Raw genomic sequence first — 26,059 nt, 5'->3', positions numbered from 1 at the left:
ATCACCTTCATCATTCACCTGTCTGAGAATCTACATACAGGAGAAAGTAATATGTTATAACCTCACTGGAAACTTTAATCAAAGGAACACACGCACGCGCGCGTGCGTGCACACACACACACACACACACACACACACACACACACACACACACACACATACACACACACACAGGATTAGTCTCCCCCACCAAGTTCCTCATTGCATGGTTCTATGGATATACCTTCTTTTGGGTAATAATTGACTTTAATCTTCAGTTATCCTTTTGGGGCCCTTGCAATCAAAAACAAAATAAACTTTTATAGAATTTGAGGGCCAAACTCTCATTCAGATACATTCAGTTCCTGCATGCATGCTTTTATCAGTAACTTTATGAAACAACCAGGCTATAGTAGTCAACAGTGAAACATGTATAATGTCAACAACAATATACTATATCCCTATGCAGAGTACCATGCTCAGCCTAATTCATTTAATTTTTCTATGAATTGAAATAAAGTATTCTCATTTAGTAGGAATGGCTTAGATAAAAATAACATTGTTCTCAAGTTCTGGGGACTATTTAATTCGAAATTGATGTGGTGGCTATAATTCCATCCACATAGAGTCATGCTTGCATTTGTCAGGGGAAAACAGCCACGTGCCTCTTCAGTTCCTTCCTATTAAATAAGACACATAGAGGTGACCTTGTACTCTTCATTGGTACCACAAGTCTTCCAAGAGTTAACTAAATGAAAGAAAGCATTTTATCCTTTTTAAATTTTTTAATTAATTAACAATTAATGTCCCTTAGAGAAGAATAAGACTTACTCTACAAAAAGAACACACTGCAGGATTTTTTTTTTTTTTTTTTTTTTTTTTTTTTTTGGTATCCCTGACATACCTGAACCTTTCTTGAGCACTCTCCTCTTCACCCACCATTCATTTCCAAGTTTTTCTGCTCAATCCTATTTCTCCTATTACTTTAACTATAACAAAATGCTCCCATGCATCACCTTCCTTCCCATATAGTGCAGCATTCTTAATTTCAAGGAAAAATAGAAATGGAATTTGAAGATTACATTTCCTTCATCTTCCCATCAGAGTTCTGATAAAGTTGTAGTCAGCCTTGTTTCCAACCTACCAGTAAAATGAAACTAGAGATTTACCACTAGATTAAATTATGTATAAGTCTCTCCTAGGCACAGGGAAGAATTATTTGAGTAACAATATTTTTCAGGAATTTATATGCTATACTCAGAGAAATTCCATTAATGATTTAGCAGTTTCAAAGTGTAGAGCTTGAGAGGAAAGTGATGGTCAGCTTGTTTGCACACTTGTCATAAGACAACTGAACTGATACTAAATCATCTAAATGAGACCTCATGTTGTTAAAATCTCTGGTATGGAAAACACTAGACATTCCCCATGATATCCCTTCCAGATCTCCAAAGTGTGATATAGGAGATCAATCCCCCCACATAATGAATATCCAACATTACTTTGCCTTAGCTCAGAAATATATTATATAAATCATTTATGACATTGAATTTCCAGATTGTGGGGGAAACCTTTAATTTCTGGACAAAACAAACAAATATAAATTAATTATTTAATTAATTAATAAGAAAGCATTCGGATAGATAGACAGCTCAATGGCTTAGAACAATTTGTGATACTCTAAGAGGCTTAGGTTGCATTCCAGCACCTACACCAGAACTCATTCCTATGCAGAATTGCACTTCCTGGGAATCCAATGTCCTTTGGGGACATCTGTGGGAAATGCACACGTGTAGGCAAACCCATACATAAAAAGTAATAAATCTTAAAAAAAAAAAAAAAGAATATAGACTCCATTTTCCCTACCAGCATAGGGGAAAATCCCTGGAATTATAATTTTGCATTTCTTAGGAATTTGGAAACTAAAACATCATATCATTTTAGATGATGTTAATATCATACAGAAAAGCAAAAGTACTCCTTAGCTTACTATAATCACACTGATCCCACACACTGAGTAAAACAAAATGTGTCCCACATTATAATGTGATCAAGAGTTTATTCACATGTATTATTTATTGTTTACTTCTGCCTTCCTCTTTACAACCACGCTCTCATTTGTTCATCTGTCTTTCTCCTAAGAGTCACTTCCAGGGGTTCTCTAAAATACATGTTCATTCTCAGACACTCCTGCTGGAGAATTGCACCTAGTGGAAACACTCACAGCATTGTCCCCATAGAATACATCAGGAATCCTGTATTGGCTCATTTATAGTGACAAGAAGAAATTTAGTAGAAAAACTCTCCTGTCTCCTATTCTCAACAGCCTTCCTCTTCAGGCAGTTATTTTGAAGAACACTTTGTTTGGGTAATTCCTTTCTATCAATTCCTATTATCCACTCTGTGTGAAATTATGAGACTGCTAGAATGATCTTCCTTTCTTCCTTCCTTTCTTCCTTTCTTTCTTTTCCTACCTTCTTTCTTTTCTTCTTCCCTTCCTTTCTTTCTTGTTCTCAGAAACAGAATTGATTTTTATGAGCAAAGAGGATCCTCATTGAGACAGAGCAGTAACTGCTTCCAGAGTATCTTAACTTCCTCTGGACCTCAAAAGTAAGTATTGCTAAAGAGAATTGCATGGTGGCAAAGCAGAAGGTTCCATCAGGGTGACCAGTATATGCCATGCAGGATGTTCTTATATATGTAGGATAAATCAGAAACTCAAAAGCTAAAATCCTTGTGTCAAGTTTGTTGGTAGACAAGAAAGGCCTTTGCGCCTACTAGTCATGATATATGCCAGCAACACAAAGCTGTCAGTCAAAATGGCCCTATGAGTATTATATATCAGATACAAAGAGAAGGAAGCATGTTAACAAGCTGAAGCTGAACCTCGTGTATGTAAATCCAAGTTTTATGGCCTTCCTCCTTTTCTACCCTACATTATGATGATAATCAAAATATGATCAAAAGCATATGAATTTTGTATTTTTCTAAATGTCCAACTGCCTTCAAGAATTCCAGCAAGCCAGAGTCTATGATTTTTGCAACATCACAAGCATCTCTTTCAGAATAAACTGCCACACCACTAATTTTGGCTATCAAGCTTCAGTTTTAAGAATCCAATTCAACATAATCAAGTTCTAATGTCTCTGATTACTCCTATTTGCTTTTGCCTGAAGGCCTGGAAAGAGTACAGGTTTGATAAATATAAACAGAGGGAATCATGATGCTGTTGGAATGTTCTACCTTCCTGTTTTCAAAGCAAGAGGCAACACTGCTTTGAAAAGTATTCCCACAAGGAGAACAAAGGAAGCTTCTATTAGATCATTTAAAATCTTTGTACATCAGCGTTATTTGTACAAACTCCATTAATACTAATATGCTCAGCAATGAAATCCCCATGGAAGCAAGTATCTCTACAGGTGGATTTAGCCTATAACAACACTTAAGTTCCAGAGGTTGAGAAACAGACACTGGAGGAGTTCAGCCCCTCATCTTTTTAAATAATATCTGCTATGAGTGAATTCACAGTCAGATAATAAAAACTGATAATTTGGGAGCACTTTATAATCACATTGAGACTAGTAGAAAATATATAACAGCCTATCCTAAATTTACTTGAGAAAGTGAGAAGTGTCCTTGAAAGACCAGGGAAGACTTCAGAAAAAAAAAAAATAGTTTCAGATCCTAGACATCAGCCTGAACCCTTAATTAATGTGGAATGTAATTACCAGGAAGAGTGGGAGGCAAGGTAGCTGCCCTTGAGGTCAGTGAAGGATAAATGAAAGGCGGGACTAAGTGGAATTCACTACACTGGTCACAGTTTTAAGTTTCTGTGAAAGACACTAAGGAAGAAATACCTTCATAGTGCATGAAACTGATTATGGGAGAGGTAAAGACAAATGAAGAAGAATGGTAGAGAACAACTATCTGTACATCCAGCTCTTTGGAGGCTAAGAAGTAGGATCAAGAGATTATGGCAGACCTGAGCTACAGAGTGAAGCCGTCCTCACAAAAACATACAAGAAAACATGATTCAAACATAGGGAGCACTCTTTGTAACAAAATATCTGTGACCAGAGTATGAGTGGAACTATCCCAATAGTGTTGATCTCAGTCTAAAATACAGGGACAATGACATCTGAAAAGTCCAGGTAAGCCCAGAAATAAGAGGTGGGAAGAAGACATTCTCCATGCCTTGGCCCAACCTACTGATGCTTGTAGTAGAGAAAAGGGAGCTGCCCAGCTATTCCCAGAAGAGCTGACCTGTGCAGTTATGGGCCATGTTGAAAGGGACTTGCTCCTTTCTGATTATAAAATCAAGGTAGCAAATGTTTATATACCATTCTGTGTGAAGTCCTAGATAAGATACACTAAAACATTTGCAGAGATCTAAAATGGAGCTGTTGTTTCCAAGAAATCAGAGTCAGGTGACTGTAAGCATGCTCTCCCAAATTTTCCCACACCTGGGTACAACATTGTTTCAGACAAACCCCATCTACACTGACCCAGGTAAGAAATAATCTGCAGTGGCCCCATGATTCACTGCAGCTAATGGGGTACAGTGTCAAATGTGTTCAGGAATAACAGAAACTGCAGCCTACTGCCTTAAGGGAAGGAAAAATAATTAATAAATAAATCCCTTAGTTTCAACAGTATTAAGAGTATTTATGTGCAAATATAATGAACATGTAACTAAAGGATCTTAATTACAATTCTGGAATTTAAAAAAAATACAAATTTAACTTATGCAGAGATGAACTCCATGGCAAGTCAGAAAGGGAGTACAGTGGTCAAAACAATTCAACAAACAGGAGACTTACAAGCTTTGACTTTGCTTATTTGCAAATCATCAACATGAAACAAGTCTTTCCCAGCCCATTTCTGGGTCATTTTTTTTTTCACTCAATAAAAGTCTACCACCCAAGCAATTACATAGATTGAGAAAAGGAGCAGACCTGACCTATTTATAACACAGTCAATTCTCCATTATTCCAGGCTCTCTCAAGCTATACAGTTTATGTTTTATATGCCCTCTGGTCACTTCATTGCCCATTATCACCTCCACAGGGAAAAGAGGTGAATCTCAAATCAATCCATTTAACTATTTATTAGCAATGCCGGTAAGAGAGCAAGAGGAAAATAAAGGAGAACCTCCTCTACAATTAAAGTAGTTCTCCATCTCTAGCTTTTATCTGAAGACTAGCATACCTGGCAAAAATGTTGCTAACAGTTGTCATGTTTTATTTACAAATGAATGACACTTTCACTATTCCCATTTCACTGAACTATGTTGAACGATTCAAGATCATTTTCTTCACTCAAAGCAATGGCAAGGATTGTATCACAATGGCTTGGGTGGTTCCACTGAATAAACAAAAATGTTAATAATTATAATGTAAGATAAGGAAACTAAACAACCCTATCAGTTGTGCTACATGCAAAGCACAGGATTTCAATATCCATCAGAAGAATGCACTTCACATTTGCTTTGTAAAGTATTTAATGTGGTATCATACATGAATTGAATAAGCAGCATTCTAAAAGAATAAATATATGATAGTACTAAACTTTATTGGTAGTGGTATTATTATTGATCCTCTGGATGAGACTGTGGCCTCACTAACACCTTGTACAACTCAAGCCAAGGGAGAGGTCACTGCTTCATAGCATCCCACATATCAGTATTAAAAATCTGAGATGTCATTAGTCCATAGTGTGAAAGGCTTTGACCTTGTGGAAAACTATCTCAGGGTGCGAAAGAATGGACAACCTTAAAAGGTGCATAGCAAAATATATCCCTCATTTTTCCATACTTTTCTGCCTTTGCTATGCTTGTTTGTTTTTCTGGAAAAACAGGTGCAACAACAGACAACACATATAAGCAAGTCATCTCTAACCTCCAATTTGTCACCCACCATGAAATAAGAATAACACATCATTTGGCCCACATTAAAAAAGAAAAGAAGAAAGAAATATCTAAGGTTTACCCTCTGTAGCTGCCATGGGAACTGTTAAATCACCTTATGCTATACATGTTTGGAACTCATCATAACCTTCCCATACTCTTGACTGCACTCAACATGCAAATCCAATAGACTAATCAGACCCACTTTGTGGAGCAAAAGTTATAAAGATGTTAGGATTTCTAGTCTTCTTTTACCCTCTCTGGAGAGCCCTGGCCTCTCAGAGAATACTGTCAAGAAAGAACAGGCTTAACATAAAATAAATAACATAAAATCAAAGAACAAAAGTTATAAAGAGGACAAATGTACAAACTCTTACATGTGTTTTGCTTTGTTTTCTTTAATTCTGCCAAGACAGATCCATAAAGTTAATTCAATGAGTTTTGCATTTTATTCCATGTGAAAATACACATGTATATGAGTATCTATTCAACAAAGTTTCAGTTGGCATCAGGAAAGACATATCATGAAACTAAATTATTTCTTGAAACAGATCTGTGCTATGCAGCATCTGAATTACCTCATGTGTGGGTTGGAAAACTTGATGCTGATCAGGGTTTGGTTAACCAGCAGGTATTTGCTAGTAAAACCTGCTTAGAGCAAGTCAAAAGGCGGGGGCTATATTTCTTTCCATTAGGCAACCAATGTAGGGGAGTGAACTGTACTTCTGACAAACATCCCTTTTCTCCTACAGTTTGAAGATCTTGTTCTTCATGGTTAGTTCATGAAGTTACAAATGAACTCATTTAACTACATGTAAGCAGAACTTGCTGCACCATACATTTTCATTGATGCTAGGAAGAAAGAATGACTGAATCAAAGATCTGGAATCCAGTAAGAGACACAGACATGAGTAAACCACATTATAACACAATATGAACCAGCAACAAGTGACATGTTAAATGATTCTTATCATCAGAATGATGATAAGGAGGAGAGCTTACATCCCAGTGACGTCTACAAGAAAAGTTTCCTAAAAGAACAATTGGTGGATATTCTATATAACAGATAAACACCATGGGAAAGGCTGATGTTCTTAAGTTACTTAAATACATGGAATGGGAGTTGGAGGACAAATCAGAGATTGGTTTGAGATCTGGATGAACATGGATCTTGCAAGAAAGACCAACATATTCAGACAGGCTTTGTCTAGAAGGCCAAAGAATCCAAGGAGCAAATGAGATGAGTGAAGAATATAATAACAACTATATCTTTTGGTTTATTTGCTGTTTTAGGAAATTAATTCCAGGAATAGTAAAATGAGGGTTTAGGGGAGTATTGATGGAGAAAGGAAAACATAGGATACTCTTGCTTCCAAGAGTGAAGCTAACCCCGATACCTGAAGAATAAAAGTATATGAAGCAATATTCCTACATGGGAAACATACTTTCTCTCTCCTCCTCTTCCCCATCCCCCTCTCTTTCTCTTTCTTCCTCTCTCTCATAAGTTCCTGTGACTCTCGCCTACACTATTACATACCCACAATATATTGAGGTCAAAAAGAATGAAAGCTAACAGTCAGATTACAATTATGGATCTCTTAAGAGCCCATTACCCCAGGTCCTACTAAAGTTTAAGAAGGCACAATCTTCAATGCTAGAGTCCAAAAACTTGCATTTTTATCTAACATCTACATTTAATTCAGCTGTAGATTAAGCTATCACCATCTTTTGAGCAAGGATGAAGTCTTGCATGAACATTCATCCTAAATGCCCTGCACAAAACTTAGCATGGTGAGCAGCACATGGTTAGGATGCAGACGTTGTCCAGCCCACAGTTATAAGCTCCTGACTCCTACGGAAGTCTGCCTGGCATCCCTTGGAGTGTTAGACTAAGGAAGTCTGCCTGGCATCCCTTGGAGTGTTAGACTAAAGTTTTAAATTCCACGGCTGTCAGCACTCCTGGACTTGTTCCTTACCTATTTAAGTAAAAAGAAAAACATTTTCTTTACAAAATCAGTTTCCAAAGAATTTTAATCTCTCTTACATTTTCTAAAATAGCAAAACAAGGTCTTATTGTTTTCTGTTGGGTTGAATTGTAGCTCAGAAGCTGCTTAAAAATACAGTACCAGCTTACAAAAGGGTACCCTGGTGCCTGCTGCTTGCTGCTCCAATTTGATTAATTACATGTATTTGTGTTACATTATATATTATGTGATCTTAAGAGGAAAAGCTACTATGTTTCCCTACTTGGTGGCCTGGACCTGGCTGACATCCTGTTAAACATATCTTTTATAAATGACTACACTATACATTCATAATGTTAAAAAATAAGCAAAGCTCAAACATATTATATTGCATATATACACATATATATATTAATTTGTGCATTTTGACCTATAACTATGTATACATATATATATATATACATATATATGTATGTATATATATAGTATTTTCTACATACATACGTGGGTATAATGTTGTATTAAAATTGATGTTGAACAGTGAATCTGAGGACTATACTAGCTGAGAAGCTGCTATGGAAGCTGTGCAAAGTCCTGCTTTTAAATGAATTGAAACTGTTTTTGAAAGACCTGACTTCACACTGAACTGATAGCCCAACAGCACCATCCCACATCATTATTACATAAGGTTTCTAGGTTGTTTTCCATTGCTCTGAAAAACAACAGGAAAGAGTTCACTTCAGCTTATACTTCCAGATCACATTCTACCTTTGAGGTTGAGGGAAGGCAGGGCAGGGCCTGAAGCAGATGGGCAAATGCTATTTACAAGCCAGCTCACTGGCTCACTGGCTCAAACTCAACCAGCTTTCTTTTCTATTCTTTTTTTTTTTTTTTTTTTCCTTTTTCTTTTGGTAGACCAGGATGGCCTCAAACTCACAGAAATCAGCCTGCCTCTGCCTTCCCAGTGCTGGGACTTAAGGTGTGTGCCACCACTGACTGGCCTCAGCTAGCTTCCTTATACAGTACTGATTGGCTTGCCTAAAGATGTGCAGTCCACAGTAGGATGACTGCTCCCAAGGTCATCTCTCACTGACATGGCCAGAGACTAGTCTGAATGTGGTGAATTTTTCAGTTGAAGTTCCCTCTTCCCAGCTAACTCTAGGTTGCATTGAGTTGACAATAAAATTTAACCATGACCATTAAGGTACAATCATTACACAAAAACAAAAACAATACTAAGAAATATAACAATAATTATAGTCCTAATTTTTTCATGACTCTGTCGAGTCATGGGTAAAATGAATTGGGCAAGGTGAGTGCTTAAATTAATTTTGATAAAAATCACACTGACTTGACAAAGACATAATCACCATAGCTCACTGTGCTTAGTGTCATGGAATAGAAAATGGGGTTCTTGCAAACACTGGCAGGGATGCAAGGATATACTTCTATGTGTGAGAGCATACTACACACAAATCTTAATAATCAAAAGATGGAGCTTCCAATGAACTTATCTGTGTAAGTGTCTGATTTCCCAGCTTGAGAGAAGTTCTTCATTCTGTTTCCATTTTCCCAGGCCCATCTCAAACCCATCACTACCTACTCGATAATGGCTCTTTTTGTCACTGTATAACATTTCACCTTTCTTGTTTTCTATAGGTGCCACTGCATGCATTTCCTTCCTTGTCTTTCCCAAGCCTTCTTAAGCTAGAAATGAGCAGCAGTGCCTTATATATTAGGCAGCTTGTCTACCACCAAAAAAAAAAAAAAAAAGAAAGAAAAAAAAAATGCCCAACCCTCCCATTTTCTACTTAAAGAGACAAAGACTAAGAAGCATTTTAAAAAGTAGCACATTTCACCAAATTAACAAGTAGGAAGAGCCAATATTAGAACCTAAGGCATCTCTGTCCAAATACAGAGTTCCTTTCACGGCATATTATTGACTCGATTACTCAGGTCAACAGCAGTGTCTTCAGTCATGCATAAACTAATGATGCAACCAGGCTTTGCATTGCCCTGTCCTGACACTATCTTATAGTCTCAGCATAGGACTCATTCACTACCTCTATCTTGACTCTCCAGACGTACTGGTCATTTATGCCTGCATTTTGTGCCTGGCTCACAGCAGGTACTAAAGATCATCTTCTGAGTGAATGAATAAAATTCCTTCACCAAGTGTAGTCAGTATAGCTTCTGCTTCTAAAGTATCATAATCTACTTCACAAGAGACAGACCTGCTCACTGCATTTGTTGCTTTTCTTCACACACTGTTTCTTTCCGCCTACTAGAAAGGAAAACTTCCAGTTAAAGAACTATAGGCACCTAAGGAGTGTTGGGGGTTGGACAAATAGTGTTCTCCTAGGAAGATCATAACAGTTGGCTGTCTGATCCCAAATGTTCAGTCCTGAGGATATGCTTGTGAGTAACATTGTTCAGACTGTCAAGGTTATGTTTGAAAATACTTGAGTATATACATAAACACATGCATATATACATGCAGCAGTAATATATGAGAGACCTGCATTTGAAAGAGAGCAAGGTGGGGTGTATGAAATAGTTCAGAGGGCAGAAAGGGAAGGGGAGAAGTGTAATTACATTATAATCTCAAAAAAGAAAGAAGGAATGATGTGAAAAAGAACCCTAAAACTATTGGTGAGACCTCGTTATTTTATTAACTCAAAGATATAACAGCTAAATTAAGAACAGCTTGTTTTATGGCAAATAGTACTTCCCCCAGCCTCTAAGACATAAGATATATTTATATGTTGCAATGGTACACACCAAAATACTAACTCTCCAGAAAGATGCCTGAAAGCTCTTTTCAGTTGAATATTTAAACTTTAAGCTATAGAAAGCATCTTCTTCCTTAAAATCTTATTATTAAAGTATTTGAGGCCAGACCCAAAAGCATTTTGATCCATTTTGCCAAACTGAAAGCATTTTTTATTATTAAAATACTATCTGTGAACATGGACTTTAAAGGTACAATAAAAATGTGAAACTTAAGGAAGACTTGGGAGTAGTGATGCAGAATTTAACTTGGAAGCAGAGACAGGCAGATCTCTGTGACTTCAAGGTCTGCCTGGTCTACAATGTAAGTTCTAGGACAGCCAGAGCTACACAGTGAGACCCCTGTTTCAGTCATTTCAAAAAGCATAAAAATAATTAATAACAAAGAAATTAATAAAACAGAAAGTGAGACTATCTTTTAGAACTTGAACATGTAAAAACCTAGAAATTGGAAATAAGTAGACTCACTGGTTAAAAATATTGATTCTGATCAAGAGTCACCATCTCGAGAATTTTGCACATTTACAAATGTGTTATATTTGTGAAACTTTGGATTGAGGGACATTAAAACATTCAGGATTAGCTTTCACAAAAGCCTGCATGAAACACATTAGCAAAGTGTAATAAATGTGTAAAAAAAAACTGTTTAATATGGGGCAACTGAAAAATTCACAGAAATAGGCCATAAAGAGCAACTCTTAATGCCATCAAGAGTTAGTAGCACTAGCACCAAAAAGATTTATAATATGTGTTTTCATCAAAGCAAATCAGATCTTTCTATTCACTGATAATGAATGAGTTAATTGTTTTGGTTTTTGGGTTTTTGTTTTTTTTTCTAGCCAAAGAACTAAAATGACAATCTTATAAGGTAAACTTTTTAATAACACATCATAATTTTTTTTTTTGCTACTGCTTTTACAAGTAGCTCTCATACATAAAGTTTAAACTTGGTCAGAAACACAAACAATTTTATTTCAAGGGAGTGTGCAGTTTCTTCCAATAGAGATCCTTAATAGAACCCACTCGTGGTCAATTCAGTCTCTGTCAGCTATTCAGTAGTTCAAGGAAACGAGAGTCTAGTCCTTCAACTGTCTCACTCTAACCACCTTTTGGGCTTGCAAAGAGGAGCATCAAAACAGAGAAAGCTCACCAAAGGATGCAATCAGTCACTCAATGGGTGGAAGAAAAATAAGAGACATGGGTCCAAAAAACATTTCATAAGTTAGGTGAAACCACACAAATATGAGAACCAAGACTCAAGAGAAAGCAGGGGAATCTCTTGGTTAACCTGTTAATTAGAAAGAAGCTAGCCTATCCTAGCACAAGACAGTCATGCAATGATAAATGTTATCAACATGAATAATGCCTCTTTATGAGAATATAACACTGTATTGTTACTAAGGAATTCCACACACATTAATCTTATTTGACCTCTCAACAACTCTGTTGAACCCTGCAAAGAGGAAATTAAGTATCTAGGAGATTAAGCAGTTCCTACAAGGGCAAATATAAGAAGGAATATACTGACCAATAAAAAGAAAAAAGGAAAAAAAAAAGGCACTGTACTTTTCTTTCCTCAAAAAAAAAAAAAAAGAAAGAAAGAAAAAGGCATTTCCCATGTTCTATCATAGTTTAAGAGTCAAATGCCTACACCACAAAATTTATAAATCAAAAACTGCCATGAAGCTTTTGTATTTAAGAAAAATATCCAATTCTAGTCTCCTTTTTTTTTTTTTTTTTTTTTTGGTTTGGTTTTTGTTTTTTTGTTTGTTTGTTTGTTTGTTTGTTTTGGTTTTTTTTGTGAATCTATAAAGAATGAAACCTTTGATCCATATTTGGAGATTTCTCCATCTACTTCATTAAGATTTAAAATAAATGTTCATTATTAACTATGTGCAAAGCCAGGTATCCCTTAGCTTCATTACGCCACTTAAGCAGAAGCTGGACCATTAGATGAAGAGATGAAAAAAATGAAGTTTATACTAGAGTCTCAAAGGACAATGTTTATCCAAACTATTCTCCTTAGTTCCCCCTTGTTCTACATGTAGTTAAGTACTAGAACCGTTTCATAACTCTTTTACCCAAGCATCTGCATCCATGCTTGGAAGCAAATATAAAAGAAAACGATCCCAAGGGTTGTCTTGATACTGAATTCTCATGAAAGTGACACCCACAACCAGCTGGTGCTAAGAGTGACACCAACATGTGAACCTATTTCAGGACTAATACGTGTCTAATGTTTTCCACTTGGCCATGTGACCTGTGTGGACTCCAGTGTATCCATGAACCTACACAGAGCTCTTTCACTCCCTGAAAAGGTGGTCTCACTGATCCCTGACATCTATGAACTTTCAGACTTATTTTTCAGTAGGCTTAACTCCAAACCCCTTCAGGTTCTTCATAAGTTTTTATGGAGGATTCTTTTACCTTTATGAAAGTTTGGATAAAAAGAACTGGAAGACAGCAATATAACTGAAATGAACAATTGGGCCTATAAACCTAGGTCAAAGGAAGGCTTCTTCCAAGTTTCTTGCACATTCCTCTAAAATTAACATGAGAATCGTCAAGGAAAGGCAATGGTTTGAAGCTCCAAAGACTTACTTTGTGAATGCTTCCCAAAAACATCTGAAGTCTTTAACCACTAAGCTGGCAGAAAAAGAAAAGTATGTCCTTATTAAATATCAGCAGTGTAACTGACCAGTGCTTGAGGGTTGTGAATGAGGCCTTCTGACTTCCTCAATTATACCACAGGATTTTCTGTGACCTTCCCTTATTGCAGTTTGGTAACAAGGACACCGCTTTGTTCAAGGGGCTCGGGACACACAAGGCTATGCACACTTCTGGAGAAATACATCTCGCATTAAATTAAGTTAGAGGTGGTATTTGAAAAATAAATAACTGAGTTCCAATTCACTGCAAATGGTACAGGAGGCCAGTAAGTGGGAAGACTTCAGGAGAAGGACTTCTTTTAGAAAGACGTTTTACAGGACTTTTTCTGCGTCATTAACTCTCCTGGAATCCTGAACATAACATGATGAATTTCCCTAAAAAAAAAAAAAAGTAGCTACTGTTTAATTTTGAAGCACTTCAAAGAGCCACAGTAGAAAGAATCAAAGAAAACCAAAAAGGACCAGTAGATGTGAAATTTGCCAAAGGGGAGAAAAAAAGGGGAAGGGGAAGGACATGAAGGTTCTAACAGAGTCTGACCATGTACTCAAAATACCAGTGATTATTTTGCTATACAGTGTTTTACTGTTTCATGCAACTGAAATAAACCTCTGTATTCATCAGAACACAGGATATTTCTATTACAATATTTGTGTCATAGCCCTTAAAAAAGGAACACACTTAGACCCTTGAAAAGAATCAGTCTGAAAATAGCCATTGAGGTGTGTATGGGTTTACATGTTATAAACTTGGAGGTTGCTTTTCTTTAGAGAGAGCTACAACATACTGATAATACTGTTCCCTCCCTCAACATGTAGTTATAGAGGAAAAAAATATGATTTCACAAAAGCAAATAAATGAGGGCATGAACAGTGAGTAAGAAAGCCCGTGGGTATACTATAATGGTTGTTTAACTTCAATAATAACAATAATTGGTCTTTAAAAATGTCTTTGGTATAAAACCTGCCCAAGGGAGAAGAAAGAAAACCTCCTAAAAACTCCACATCCCAATCACCACTACATCAAGAACATGTGGAAAAGGTCAGATAATGGTATCCACCCAAGTTAAGAAATGTAATAAACTTTGGCTTCAATTAACATTTCCAATAATCAACTAAAATTCGGGCTTCTATTTGAAAAGCTCCAGAAGATAAAGTTGGATTAAGAGTCAGGTTTTTAGAGTTCTCCTTAAAAGGACCATCTGTTTTGAAATACCCTTTTCATATTCCACCTAGTTCCTCATCTGCAGCTAAGTTCACAGCAGAAGCCAAGCTGAATTTAAAGACATATGCACACTGCTACTAAGAAGTCAAGTTACCACATATGTGTTCTGGGCCATCTCAAGTTTCCCCTGTTATGTAAGCACTTAGGAGCAATAAAATTTCACAGACATTCAGCAGCATTGTGAGTCTCAACACAACAGTGGCCTTGAGTGTGTGATTCTTTCAGGCAGTATACATTACTTGGATTTAATTTATGTTGACCATATTGTCAATGTTTTATGGAATAGTCATTTAGTAGAACTCCATCCCCCTGATAACATTTTATTGCTGTCATTAAATATCACCTGCACTGAACTTTGTATTAGAAAAATCAAATTAGAAAAAAAAATAAAATATTCAGAAAAATCCATGGAGCTGGCAGGTCTCCAGACACACATCATGTGTCTGCAGATGCTGATGAGAAGAAAAACAATGAGTATTCACTTCTCACAGATAGAGGTCACTAATGGACTGAATTTGAATCGGTGTGGCAAAAACCACAAAGTTATTAAAGCAATCTAGTATGTGTGTTGGGGGAAACTTGAATTAAAATTAAATATACCAAAAGATGATTATCCAGAAAATCATGGACCAAACAGAAACAGAGTTCATCACCTTTACCTTACTGGAATATTCTTAACAGGCAGCAGGGTCTCTGCGTGTCCTCACTGTTTCCTTTTATTTACTTATTTTGAACCTGAGGCACTGCGGGTCACAGGAACAGCCATTCTTCCTTGTAAAGGTATAGAACTGAAGAGTCAAATTAGATTAGATGCTGCATCCCAGCCTCTACGGAATGAGACTTCAGGTTGTGGACATACTTGAAGACACAGCTTCAAACAGGGAAACTTAACCACTGTTTTAGGAAGGTTGGTCTAAATCCTAAGTCAAGCTATCCAACAGGCCAAAGTAAATGTAAAGGGCATCAGAGGATGTTCAAATGAGATCCAGCCTTTCAAATTCAGATATGATCATATCATTTCAAACCTTGCATATAGGAAAAAACTTGAGTGGTCTAGGGACCCCAGTGCTCTAGGCCAGCATGGCATAATTTATTAGTTTTAAAGCATACCCTAGAATGTGTAAAACTCTAGTGAAACTGCATTAAGTGTGAAGACATAGGTACAAAAGAAAAAAGAAAAACAGAAAAAAAAAAAAAAGCCTACCATTCCTTATCTATAATTGGTCCTGCAATAGTATAGTTGGTCCAATTCTTTTTTACAGTTCTCTGTTCCTGCTATCCGACACAGGGAATAATGCTTGAAATCACATCTTCCAACTTCCTACAGTCACACATATTTGCAGCTTGACATGACAGTGTGGTGCTATGCTGTCAACAGTCATTAGTAAGGATCCTTAAAGGGTTTTACCATAGCCTGTTTTGATTTCTTTTCTGGCTTCTGGGAAAGGAAGGAAGGAAGGAAGGAAGGAAGGAAGGAAGGAAGGAAGGAAGGAAGGAAGGAAGGAAAGAAAAGGGAAAAACATATGGGGGGAAGTTTCACACATTCAGGGGCAATAAAATGGGCAACTTTTCTTGGTGTGAATATTCCCCAAAGATTGATTCTCCTCTAATATGGTGGGCAGCCAAGCTACATGTATCTGGTAAATATCTTTGGTGATTTAAAAGACATAATCCAGTTCTAACATTTCAGATCCTGGCCTAAAATTTTATATCCATACGGCAACAATCAAATACAGCCCTGGATAAATGCCAACTAGGCATTCTATTTACCCCCAAATGTTTGGGGGATACACTGCTGATGTAATAAGGTCATACCAGATAGGACTAGAGAGGATGCAGCTCTGCTATGGAAGCCATCCTTCACATTAGCTTTGGGCTGGGGGAAGTAAGCCATAATAAATTTAGCAATAATCCTGTAAGCAAGTGGACATGCTCCGAAGCTCACTGGAACCTTGTGTGATTTAAGTAGCCTCCCAGCTGAATGGGGGAGCTTCCATTTAGAAGAGGCTGTGCACAGCAGACACAGCATGCAAAGAAATCTGATCAACACCTTGCCCTCCTGGATGAGCTTTTGCAGGGATTTGCGCCTTGCACTTACTTGATTAGTTTACTGTTAGCTTTACTGGGAGATCCCCTCTATTAGAACTAATCACAGGCTCCCAGGGGCATGATTTTCATTCAGAGAATGTACTAGGAGTTTCCAGGAGAATTAGTAGTGATCATCATAATAAAGATGATACCAGGGCCCCAAGAGCTGCTTCAGAACTATATAGTGCCTGAAGGGGTCATGGTGGTGCTGAATCTTTTCTGCCCAGGGAGGTGGGAGTGAGCAGCAGCTATTTTGTTAGCTGAAGTGCAAGGAGGTGCTGTTCTGAATGGTGGGTGTATTCCCTCTGGTGTCCTAGCCTCCTTGCACACAGAAGGCCATTCTCTGTTCCCCCACATCACTGAGCTTCATGCCAAAGCAAAGAGGGGCACTCTTTGCAACATCATTAACCCCAGGCAGTGAAACATACATGCGCATCCATATCTATACCTCCTCTTTTTCCCCCACCATACACACAGAGAAAATTTACATCCCCAATGACTAATGTTTCATATTACCCTTCAATGAAAATGTGACTTTTATAGCTCATATTTTTATGACACCAGAAGGTGAACGAAATTGGGGAAGACTCAGAGGATGTGGGGGGGATACGTTTTTTTTCACTTTGCTTTCAATATTTATAATCCTCTCCAAATCTAAGATTCAGAGAAAGCCGAGAAGCAGGAGAGCAAAAGTAAGCTTCCTTTCTTTTTATAGAAAATAGGGCTGAGAGAATGAGGGTGAATGAAATCCATCAATCATTCCCTGGATTGAGGCACACTTAAAAGTCCTTGGATACACATTTTAAATTTCCAAACTATACAGAATCAAACACCAGCTGGAGCCCAGGGTTCTCCTCCACTGGGGGGGGGGAGGGTCGACTCACACAGCTGCCAATCTGGCAGGAAGAAACACGAAGACACCTCCCACCCCCGCAGCCACATACTCCCATTCCCACCCCCAGCTAACACGAGTGTGGCACTGCCAGTGCTCCCTACCCATCCCTGGGACCTTGAACTCAGCCCCCTTCTTACTTTGAGTCAATCTAGCTAACCATGCTAAAGAATCTCAAAGGATTCCAAAACCCAGAAGCGGGGAGGCAAGGTTAAAGGTGCGCATTTACCTGCTAAGGTTTTCCAGGTTTCCCTCCAGCCCTGCTGGTAATCCCGCGCAGCACAGCTCCCTCCCCCAGATCCAAACTTTTGCTGGGTCCTCCAGGTGGCGGCGGCGGCTGCTGCAGCCCAGCTCTGTCTCTAGTTGCGTCGGAGCTCCGGGAGGCTGAGGCCAGAGCCTCAGAACGGTGCGCGCCTCCCGGTAGCTTGCCGGAGCCTGAGCGCCCGGCTCGCCTTGCTCGCTGTCGCCTGCGTCCCCTACGGAGCCACGGCATCGTCTTCCCCCGTCCTCCGCCACCTCCGCCTCCAGGGGTCGGGCATGCCACTTTATCTAGGCTCCGGCAGCCTCAGCTCCGGTTTCTTTTCCTCTTCTGGCTCCCCCTCTCCGCCTCGAACCCCTCAAAAAGTAGGGAGATGTAGGAGATCGGTGGGGAACGTCCCGACCCAGTCTGGGACTGCAGCGAGGCAGAGGACCGCGGGAGTCAGCGAGAGAACTGGGCTGGCGCTCGGTCTCGGCGAGTGTGCGGACCACGCGCAGCAGGGCGTGCAGCTCCGGCTGGCTGCGCGGGGGCGGGCGCGGGGCTGACTCCAAGTGCAGCGTCTGCGGGGCGCGGGTCTGGAGGCTGCTCCCAGCCACACTGCTGCCTTGATCGGACCCGGCCCGCTAATGTAGACGCCGAGGTCCCCACCCCCACCCCTCTTGACACCCCCGGGAGATGTTTACTGTAATGAATTCGCGGGATCGGCTTTGCAGCTTGCGCGCCCCTCCTCTCCCTAGGTCCCTCGTGCTCTGGCTCCCCTCTGCGAGCCCTCTTTCTTGGCCTCCCTCTTCTCCTCCCTCCCAAACCGAGTCCCTCCCACTTCTCCGGTTTAAAGAATGCTTGGGAGGAGCCGCAGCAACCCTAAGCTTTCCAAGAGGCAAAGTCAGATGGGGCGTTTAACCCTGTCTTCCCTGGAGAGGGTTACGTGCACCGGCTACCCCAGGAATGCCAACTTGACCCAGCTATCTTTAAGCGTCAGGCGTCCTCCCTACCCTCAGCTTCTCTAAATGGTGAAGGACCCTTTCTCTGCAGTTCGTTCGCTGGACGTCTACGCCAGAGGAGCTATTACTTAGACTCAGAAATGATCGAAACGTAACATTAGAGGGTAAAAATATAGAAAGTCTCTCAACCAAAATGGCGTTATTTTACTCGCAGGCAACACTGGGGATGTGCTGCACCCCCAGTGCATCAAAGGTCTGCTCGTCAAGCTTTCTTCCATAAACTTTAATTGGAAGAATTAGAGTTTGGCATCATATTTTAACACATCCACTTCTCCCTGTCACCCTGGCTGCTCCTGGCAAGAGTGACGTCCAGTGGGTGAGTTGTCTCTATAAATTACGGTGGACAACCGAAAACGTCCCTGCAAAGACTATGAAAACAGGCTGCACAGTTAAAACGTCCAACCGGCACACCTTTCTCACTTAGGATTCTCTTTGCAAAGGTTAAAGTGTAATCTAAGAAATCTGAGACATGTCTCTTTCATTTGATCTCTTTCCTCTTTTTTTTTTTTTTTTTTTTTTTTTTTTTTTGGCAAGGGGTTGGTGGCCTGGTTGCTCCTCTATTCCTTGCTGCCCAGAAGTCTCCAGCAACTTGTGATCGTGTTTTAACTAGTCTGGAGACCGGCGGAATACTAACAGAAGAGGGAGAACAAGCCCGCACCAAGCATTAGGCGGCAATGAGACGCGCTGTGGGTAGGACCCCGGGAAAAGCAATTTGCAAGTTGAAAGCTCGCTCTGGACCAACTCCCTGGGGATCTTCTCGGCATTCTGGGCTGACGACTTTGGCAAGGGCGTTGCCTGTAACCCGCTGGAGATGATTTCCGGACTAAACCCAGGCGCGACCGCACTCCTTGTCCTCGGTTCAAAGTCTGAGTCACTTGGCTCCACTTCCCCGATTGTTTTTATTTCCTTGCATCGCTGTTGTGTCTGCTACCTTCATGGATTTCAGCGCTTAAATCCTGGTAAGACGACTTGGAGAAACGCCCGATTTGTCTCCCAAGCCACACAAGGATCCACCCAAAACGCACCGCGACACACTCATTCGCACACATTGACAGACATCACTGAGGTTCAAGAGAGCTTGCCACTCTTCCCCGTCGTCCTTTACATACACAAAGGCGACTAGAAAACACTTATGTTTAGCGTGTCTTTTCTCCAGACTCAAAGCGTAACTGACAGATATCCAGGAGAGAATGGGGAATTAATAAAGACTCTAATCTAAGGAGAATATATAGTGAGAGTCATCCTGGGAGCTTCCAAAGAGAAGCGACAAGATGACAGCAGCGATGGCAGTAGCCTTTAGCAGCAACTACCCCTGGCCAAGCTCCCTGGCAGGCAAAATAATTTATCCAAATAGCAAGTGTAGGACCAGTCCTTTCAAGACGGACAGACTCTTTCCCAATCTTCTTTTCGCTGATTAGTGCAGAGACCTTAGCTACCTGGGACCCTTGATCATGAAAGGGATTACAAAACAGAAGTGATTCGCACCGGTGCTGAACGACCTGGACTGGTGATTTTAGCAGAGAAATCTTTCTAGGAGGCCCCTAGCCTGGTGGGGACATAAAGACAGTTGGATGGGTCCTTCCCCCTACTACTCTGGGCATCTGCTTGGCCTTGCATTCAGCGCCTGGGGACATAGAAGGACCCATCTCCAAGTCCCAGGCACGTAGGCAGGGAAAGTGATCCTAGGTCAGCGCTGGGATCTCTGGGGTACTTCTCCTTTTCCTGGGGGTGAGTAGGGAAAGGGCAATCACACCAGCCCAGCAGAGCGGAAGGGTCCTTGGATTGGAAAGAAAGCAAACTAGCATTCTCAGTTTAGTGGCTAATTGATCCCGGATTTGGGCCACAAGGAGGATAGAGGTTTCAGATAAGGACATTTAATAATAATAACACTCTGGTATTCAACACAGATGAATTGCTACTTACCGGACTTAAAGGGAGTCAGTCTAGGGGGAATGAGAGGCTGGAATGCTAAAAGCATGGGGGATTTGGAAAACTCCATTTAGGATGGATGTTTCTGGCAGGCAGCAAATGAACGATTTTTTTACCCCAAAACTCAAGTCACAAAACTCTCTAGAAGATATGGATTCGACTTGAGAGTATAGAAGTCCTTCCAGTAGGGATGGGGGGGGGTAGTGGAGGTATTTTCTATGGGAATAAAGAGACAATACTTAGAACACCCACCCGGTGACCACCCACCACTTGTTCAAAGAAGGAAAAATTAATAAATTTTCCCAAATAAAGTGGTGCCCACGTCAGGAAAGCTAGGGAAGTCACTAGAAACTTCACCTAGCAAAGCAACCCCTTTACCTGGTGGTCTTGTCTCCTTAGCTCATCCGAATCCGACCGGGTCGGGGAGGTGGAAAGGGAAGAAGCTGGCACCGCAGCAGAGGGACTCCCCGGGCATGGTATTGTTTTAGGGGTCGCCGCCGAGGTCCCTCCTGCCCATCGTTGAGAAGTGCCACCCTGGTCCTGAGGCTCAGTGGACGCCCTGACCCGTGCTGAGCTACTGCCTCCGGCTGCTGGAAACTCGGGACGAAGGACCAGAAAGGAGCGCACCTGGAAGCAGAGAGCTCTGCATATTTGAGAGGCCCCACACTTGGTGTTATCTCCCAGCGCACATTCCTCGGTGGTGACAATGGATGACGCCAAACTCGCAAGCGATGGCGACCGCTTTCAGATGTACAACTAACTGCAAGGTACCCGGCGGCTAGACAGAAAGCTTCGTCCCCCCATCCCCCCTCCTTTCCCTCCTACCGAGGAGGGAACTAGCTTAACCCTGTATTCACCCTACACTCCGGATAGAAGCTAGATTGCGCTGAGAAACCACAGGCGGTGGCTCTCCCGGCAAAAGCTTTGTTCACGTGCAGTTCCAGTGGGCGTGTGGCTGTCTAGGGGCACTCGCGTGGCAAGATGCCAGTGGCGCGCTTTCTGAGCCAGACTAGGGAATTGGGAAGGAGCCTAGCGTTTCATCCGGACCAGACCCAGCCCTCACAATCTATTTTTTACCTTCAGTTACCGGATTTATTGAAGTTGCCAGAAAAGTTGGTTTTTTTATTCCTTTACTTCAGTGTCGTCGTTACCCCCACCCCCACCCCGCCCCTGGTATCATTTCCTTTCCCAGCTGCGCTTTGAAGACTTGGAAATCTCTGATCTAGTTCTAACTCTTAACAGAATTCCTAGGGCAGCGTGAGAGGAATGGAGGAGGGTACCCACTCACTCCTGGAAAATTTAAATGAAACCACACGGACAGTTGCCTCCCACCTCCCCATCAGAGGCCAATGTAAACTAAATGACATCACTCAAGTAAGGAAGATCAAGACACCTGAATATCCAGTGAAGACGGAATAAATAAATAAATAAACAAATAAATAAATAAATATATAAATCATACGTGACTGGGAAAGCGGGCAGAAAGAGAAAGGCTAAAGTGTAAACACAGCGGGAAGGAGGAATAAAAAATAAAAATATTTTAAAAAGGGAAGAAAAAGGAATTAAAAAGCGGGAAGCTGGAGGGGGGGGCGCTTGAAACAGCAGGTCAGTTTTAAGGAGATTTGACCAACAATGTCTCCCTGGATCGCTTGGAACAGGTTGATCAGCTAATAAACCCTTGCTGCAGTTTAGTAAACAGCTTTACCTATGCATTCAGAACTTCCAGGAAGTTAACAGAATGAGCAGAGAACAGTTTCGCTGACCCTGAGAAGAAACTTAGTCCTGAAAAAATCGTTCTCAGGCGCCTCTGCTGTAGCCTTCACACTCAAATGAGCCAAGACTGTGATCTGAAAGCAAGCCCAGATCCGTGCGAGGGCAGAATCTCTTTTTCAGGCTCTATTCTGCACTAAAGAAGCAGGAAGCTGTTAGAAAGCTCTGAGAGTTATAGGCAGACCTTGCTGAAACCGGATTGTTTCTAAGGGGAAAGCAAATCCTGCTTTTCCACGGAATAGATCCCGGCCCCCCACGCTGAAACATACCCAAGCCATTGTGAATAGAAGCCACTCCAAATGCCTATCTGAGCCATGCAGTCCTGAGAGGCCTGGAGAGCTGCTTCCAGATTTCAGAAGGAAGAATTCCGTTGTAAATCCTTCTGATTTGCCAAGGTGGCAGTAGAGCATAGGGATAGCTCCTGGAGATCTTGAATCCACAAAGACCACACACTTTAGAACAAATGCGCTTCCTCCTGCCTTTAAATATCCATGCTGCTATGCAAGTGTGCATATGTGCCCAAAGAACCTCTCTTCACCCTCCATCCTTCATCTGAGAGGATGGTTTACCGAGTTCACCCTTAAAAACATATTTTGGCTAACTGACAAAATGGAAGCTTAAACACACTTTGCTTTCATATTTATGCTGCTGGAAAGAGATTAATCTACCAGTGGGCATGGTTATCCATACATAGATTTTACTTTCAAGTATTGATGATTCTAAATTATAATGAAGATGCGATGAACATGATCTCCTTTTTAAAAAGCTACTGGTGCAGTTATGATTAGTATGTAATTAAGGAAAGTACCAGGAGGCAGAGGCAAAGGAAACTCTGTGGGTTCAAGGCCAGCCTGGTCTACAGAGTGAATTCCAGAAGAAGCTCCAGAGCTACAGGGAAACGCTGTCGCAAAAACAAAACAAAACAAAACAACAAACAAATAAACAAACAACTTTAGAAATGAATGAAGGTGGGACCAGACAGAGCAAAAGAAATGGATGTGGTCCAAGGGCTTCTGAGTCCAATGGTTTTACAAACTCACAGTCTGTGATAGCCATGCCATTTTACTTGTATTGAGTAATAAATCGGAATGGTAGCAGTAGTCTAAAGTGGGAAGAAGAGAAATGAAACAGAAAGCTAGCTCACTAGTAATCCTTAAGGCTTTAGTCCTTAATGGAGTTTTTATTGCAACTAAAATTTGATTGCCATCTCAAGTTATTTACCTCCCTTCTAATATCTCAAATTATTCTCCATTAATAGATTACATGTGCACATGGGTACAGGAGAACACACACACACACACACACACACACCCTGAGGGGGGACGACGGGGAAGGGACAGAGAAAGAGAGGGGAGAGAAACAGATACCTGGCCTGCTTTTCTAATTGTAGGTAACAGTTAAAAGAACACAATACCTGGATCACAGATGACAGTTTACTCCGCAAGTACTGAAAATTTCAATACTGTCTAAGTTCAAGTCTGCACTGAGCCAGTATTACTTGATTTAGAAAATGGACATAAACCTACTCCACCAGGGAATCAGCAAAGGCAAGGTGCATTAGACATGCATTTGCTTATTATCATTAATGGGGCTATCCTTACATCACATAGTCTTAGCATTCACCACACAGGCAATCTTATTATAGGCAGCATCTACTAATGTTCTCATTTTGCCTCAAAACTGAGAAACCATAACGTAACACTGCAATAAACTACTTTCACATTTCCCCTTACAGACGTTCCCTGTCTCAGAATCCCCTAAAGATGCCTCCAGTCCTTGCACTCTGACAGTTTATCAGATTCTCCTATTTTTAAGATCCTGAGGGTGTGTGTGTGTGTTGAGAGAGAGAGAGAGAGAGAGAGAGAGAGAGAGAGAGAGAGAGAGAGAGAGAGTGCTCCAAAGGTCTACTTTCTTCCCCAATCACTCTCCACCTTATTTTTTTCAAGACAAGTTTTCTCAGTAGAATTTACAGCTCACCAACTTGGCTAGTCTGGCTAGCTTGTAAGCCCTGGGGATACTCCACCCCAGTACCAAAATTACAAGAACACTTGCTCCTATCTTGTTATACAGAATATTAGAATGCAACCTCATGTTCCTATAATTGCATGGGAAGCAGCCACCTTCCCAGCCTTGATCCTGAGTGTTTTGAAAAGAAAGGATTAGGGATTTTGTGGCATTTCTCAAGTTTGTGTTCTCTAATATTTTTCCTGTTTCAACTTTCATTGTGGTTCTTGTGAATAATCATCAACCAATCGCATGGGGTCAGGTATCACATATTACATCAAAGATGTAATATTCCTTGCCAATTTTTCTGCCATAACTTTCTCTTTGCATTTAGTACTCTCTTCTTAGGAATTAAATTGCTAATCCCATAAATTTAGGATATACAAAACAGCAAAATAAGTGTTCCACATGACTGATAAGAACCTCAAATATAAATTCACGTTGGGTTTCTCACAAAGAAGACCCTCTCATGAAATACTTACGATACTTTTTCCTTTCCTTTTTTTTTTTTTTTTTTTTTTAACACTTTGGTCTGGGATAATTCACTTGTTAACTGTAAAGATTTGTCACTCATATTGTTTTAATAAGATGTGGATTGGCCCAGTAGTCAGGCAGAAAGTACAGGTGGGGCAAACCTAAGAGACTTCTGGGAAGAGGAGGGCAGGGACACATTGGCCAGCAAGGGGCAGAGGAAGCAGGATGAGAATGCCTTACTGAGAAAAGGGACCAAGCTGTGTGGCTAAACACATAAGAATCATGGGTTAATTCAAGTTGTAAGAGTTTGTTAGTAATAAGAATGAGCAATAGGCCAAACAATTTATCATTAATATAAGCTTATTTGGAACTAAAAGACTGCAGGACCAAACAGGACAGAAACTTCTGTCAACAGCAATTAAGGTGTTTGTGTGTGTGTGTGTGTGTGTGTGTGTGTGTGTGTGTTTGTGTGTGTGTGTGTGTTTTTTTTGATTACTAAATACATAAGCACTATTATCTACATCATTCCCGTTGCCATCCACCTCTTTCCCTCAAAAAAAGAATAATGCCCTATCAATTAGAGGTGTCATTAATCATTATTGTTACACACACATACACACACACACACACACACACACACACACAGAGAGAGAGAGAGAGAGAGAGAGAGAGAGACAGGGATGGAGAGAGAGAGAGAGGGAGAGAAACAGATGGGGAGACAGAGAGAGCCATGTGTCCAGGGTTATTGCCTACATGATATTGGAGATCCTCTAAGGATCCTGGTCCTTGTGGAAAAAAAAATTCTCCTTCTCTCAGCTACCATTGAGTAACCTCTAGGTGTGGGTCGAGTAGTACTTGTGCTATCCATACTGGCATGTCAACTGGTAATGTAATTACACAGCTCTTATTCAGGCAACTACATTATGAGGTTTAATGGGTCCATTTCCTATGTTATGCTTAGGTGGTATTATCTAAAATCAGGCATCATGGAATTCTGGATCTTACAACTTTTCAGACTCATTTTCCATAATGTCCTTTGAGCTATTTTTTGTGTAGAGATTTCATTGCAGATGTTCCAGTTGGGATTGAAAACCCACATACCTTATTTATTCT

At 40.5% G+C, this 26,059-nt stretch overlaps 1 protein-coding gene across 1 annotated transcript in view; it reads right to left on the bottom strand.

Annotated features, from left to right (window-relative positions):
- Positions 1 to 21,273, bottom strand: part of Flrt2 (fibronectin leucine rich transmembrane protein 2) — an 87,579-nt gene extending 66,306 nt beyond the window's left edge. The window contains exon 1 of the mRNA XM_051196152.1: positions 21,077 to 21,273. The gene's annotated coding sequence lies outside the window, so the exon portion shown is untranslated. The remainder of the gene's footprint in view (positions 1 to 21,076) is intronic.
- Positions 21,274 to 26,059: the final 4,786 nt, after the last annotated feature.

Source organism: Phodopus roborovskii, unplaced genomic scaffold (genome assembly GCF_943737965.1).
Source record: "Phodopus roborovskii unplaced genomic scaffold, PHOROB, whole genome shotgun sequence".
Taxonomy (NCBI): domain Eukaryota; kingdom Metazoa; phylum Chordata; class Mammalia; order Rodentia; family Cricetidae; genus Phodopus; species Phodopus roborovskii.
The sequence above is the reverse complement of the archived record's forward strand: the minus strand, read 5'-3'. Positions and strand labels throughout refer to the sequence as shown.